General features: G+C 39.8%; 1 protein-coding gene across 1 annotated transcript in view; it reads left to right on the forward strand.

Annotated features, from left to right (window-relative positions):
• Positions 1–1,697: 1,697 nt before the first annotated feature.
• The window catches only part of ACOT9 (acyl-CoA thioesterase 9), a 20,188-nt gene continuing 18,711 nt past the window's right edge, over positions 1,698–3,174 (forward strand). The window contains exons 1-2 of the mRNA XM_059385163.1: positions 1,698–1,716; positions 2,354–2,399. The gene's annotated coding sequence lies outside the window, so the exon portion shown is untranslated. The remainder of the gene's footprint in view (positions 1,717–2,353; positions 2,400–3,174) is intronic.

The raw sequence follows: 3,174 nt of genomic DNA on the forward strand, positions 1-3,174 counted from the left end.
GGACTCGATCCCAGGACCCTGAGATCATGACCTGAGCCGAAGGCAGCGGCTTAACCCACTGAGCCACCCAGGCGCCCTAAAAGTAGATTTTTTAAAAAAGATTTTATTTATTTATTTGACACACGGGGAGAGAGAGAGAGAGTGAGCACAAACAGGGGGAGTGGCAGGCAGAAGGGGAAGGAGAAGCAGGCTCCCTGCAGAGCAGGGGAAACCTGATATGGGACTCGATCCCAGGATATCTGGGATCATGACCTGAGTCATGAAGGTAGTGGCTTAACCAACTGAGCCACCAGGTGCCACCTTAAAGATAGACCTTTCATAAACTTCTCATTTATAAAATGATCAGTATAGTTTTCAGTAGAAACCACATTCAGAATTTTGGAGCTTTTGTTCCTGGGAGCCTGGGAGATGGAGCTCTTTCAGTAAATGATTTCCACCTTCCTTGTATCAGTACTAAAGGGGAAAACATGGACAAAAGACACCTGTTGTATAAGTAAGTCATGGGCTCTTCATTTGTAGCAACTAAATGCTCCTAATCTATAGTTTTGTTAGAGAGGCTATTAATCCTTGCTTGGTTGGGGCGCCTGGGTGGCTCAGTTGGTTGGGCAACTGCCTTTGGCTCTGGTCATGATCCTGGAGTCCTGGAATGGAGTCCCGCATCGGGCTTCCTGCTTGGTGGGGAGTCTGCTTCTCCCTCTGACCCTCCAGTCCCCTCCAGTCTCCTAGTGGTTACAGGCATACCTCAGAGATATTGCAGGTTCAGTTCCAGACCAGCACAATAAAGTGAAGATCACAACAAAGTGAGTCAAATCAATTTGTTGGTTTCCCAGTGCATTTAGAAGTTACGCTTACCCTATATTGTAGTCTGTTAACGATACTGTAGAGACTACACTGTAGTCTGTTAGCGATAGTGCTATGTCTAAAAAACAGTGTACATATCAAAGCAATTAAAATAGTACCATCAAAGCTCACTGGTCACAGATCCGTATAACAAATATAATCATTATGAAAAAGTTTGAAATATTGCAAGAATTGCCAAATGTGACACAGAGACATGAAGTGACCAAATGCCGTTGGAAAAATGGCACTGATGCAGGGTTGCCACAACATTTCAATTTGTAAAAAACATCCTATTTGTAAGGGACAATAAAGTGAAATGCGATAACATGGGGGTATGCCTGTATATTTTGCAGTTCTCTATGATTTAGTTGTTTTTTTAAAGGTTTATTTATTTCTTTTATTTTAGAGCGAAAGCGCAAGAACATAGGGGGAGGGACAGAGTGAGAGGGAGAGAATCCCAAGCAGACTCCAGGTTGAGCTCAGAGCCCAGTGTGGGGTTCGATCTCACAACTCTTGAGATCATGACCTGAGCCAAAACCAAGAGTCAGACACTTAACCGACTGAGGCACCCAGGCACCCTGATGATTTAGTTGTAATTAGAGTTTTACCAAATTTATGGCATATAACAACTGTTTGACAGAAAAATCAACTATTTTTCATTAAAGTACATGTTTATCTAACCTTATTTTGTTTTGATCAGTTAGTTATTGAAGGACCAAGGATTGCTATAATTTCCTGTAACTAAAATATATGTTTTATGAATCCTATATAAATGCATGTAAATAGATTTATTTTTTTAGTCTTTAATTTCCACTGCTTATCTAATTTATTTTCTCTTTATCCATATAGCATGTTCACCTATACATGTGAATCACGGTGTGTGTGGTAATTCGTATCAACTTTTTTTTTAAGTGCTTAATTCTTTTTGGCATTAATTCACTCTTGCACATTTTGAGCATTAACTAAAATTAAATTGCTTTCTTTGCTTTTCCTTGATCTATGTCTTTGCTTCATTTTTGTGGCTTAAACTTCTCTAACACTTAGGATAGTATAAAAAATCAAAATGAGACTTGGCTATCAGTGTTAGTCCCTGCACTAAGCAGTCTGATCTATTACTGCCTAAAAGGAGGTGACAATTTTGGTCATAATATCTCCATCATAAAGGGGCTCCTACTGACTGTGATACTGCCCCACCTGATGAACGATTGGAGTTACCCTTTTTTTTTGTGTAAATAAATCCCAGTGATTGGCACCAGAGCATTCTTTTTTGCTCTAAGGAGACAATAGTTGTTTCAGGTTTTTAGAAAGCAGAGGCTTGATCCCTTTCCTGAGCTGTTTGTTGTGGCATTAAATGGAAATTAATCATTCTTTAAAGCTTTTGAGCACATGAACTGCTTTTCTTTTCTTTTTTTTTTTTTTAATTAACTGCTTTTCATAGTTCTTGAACTCATTGCCATAATCCAGTTGCAATTTTTCTTTGTTTCTTCGAGTGACCTCTTTATTTTTATTTTAGTTCGTGATAAGTTGCGGGAGATCGTAGGAGCATCCACAAACTGGAGGTAAGCACGCTTTGTGGTCATTCATTCTTTATCCCTATAGGCAAGGCAAGGCTGTATTTAGGCCCAGCTGGTGGTCTCATTGTAGGGATGGAAGGGGTCCCATGTTCGGAAATGGGTTGAGAGGTTTTTTTTTTTTTTTTTTACTTGGGGGGAGAAGACCAACATTCCAACATACTCATCATTTGATGTACTGTTGTCATAAAATATCGTGATTTATACGCACTCTGCCTTTTTCACAGTGTTTTCCGGTATTTTACCTCACTGGTTCTCAGCAAAACCTGTGACATGCTTATGGCATATATTCCTATCCTTTTTACCGATGATGAAACTGAAACTCAGAGAGACTGAAGGATTAAGTATTAGGGTTTGGGACTTAAACCCAAGTTTCTTGGTTTTTCTCTTTCACGCATCCTGACTTTTTATTGCTTCTTGTCAGTTCATAGTTAACCCGGTCTCTGAGTACTTCCCCACCGTGAAATAAGATAATATCCTTTTTGGCGTACCAAATTTTGAGACTAAATGAGACAAAAAGAAAAAGCAGTCACTAGACATAAAATAATTTATTGTTGGTGTAGAAATTATCTAAGGACTTCTTTTTTTTAATATTTTATTTCTTTATTTGACAGGCAGAGATCACAAGTAGGCAGAGAGGCAGGCAGAGAGAGAGAGAGAGGAGGAAGCAGGCTCCCGCTGAGCAGAGAGCCCGATGTGGCACTCAATCCCAGGACCCTGAGATCATGACCTGAGCTGAAGGCAGAGGCTTTAACCCACTGAG

The sequence above is a fragment of the Mustela nigripes genome, chromosome X (assembly GCF_022355385.1).
Source record: "Mustela nigripes isolate SB6536 chromosome X, MUSNIG.SB6536, whole genome shotgun sequence".
Lineage (NCBI taxonomy): Eukaryota > Metazoa > Chordata > Mammalia > Carnivora > Mustelidae > Mustela > Mustela nigripes.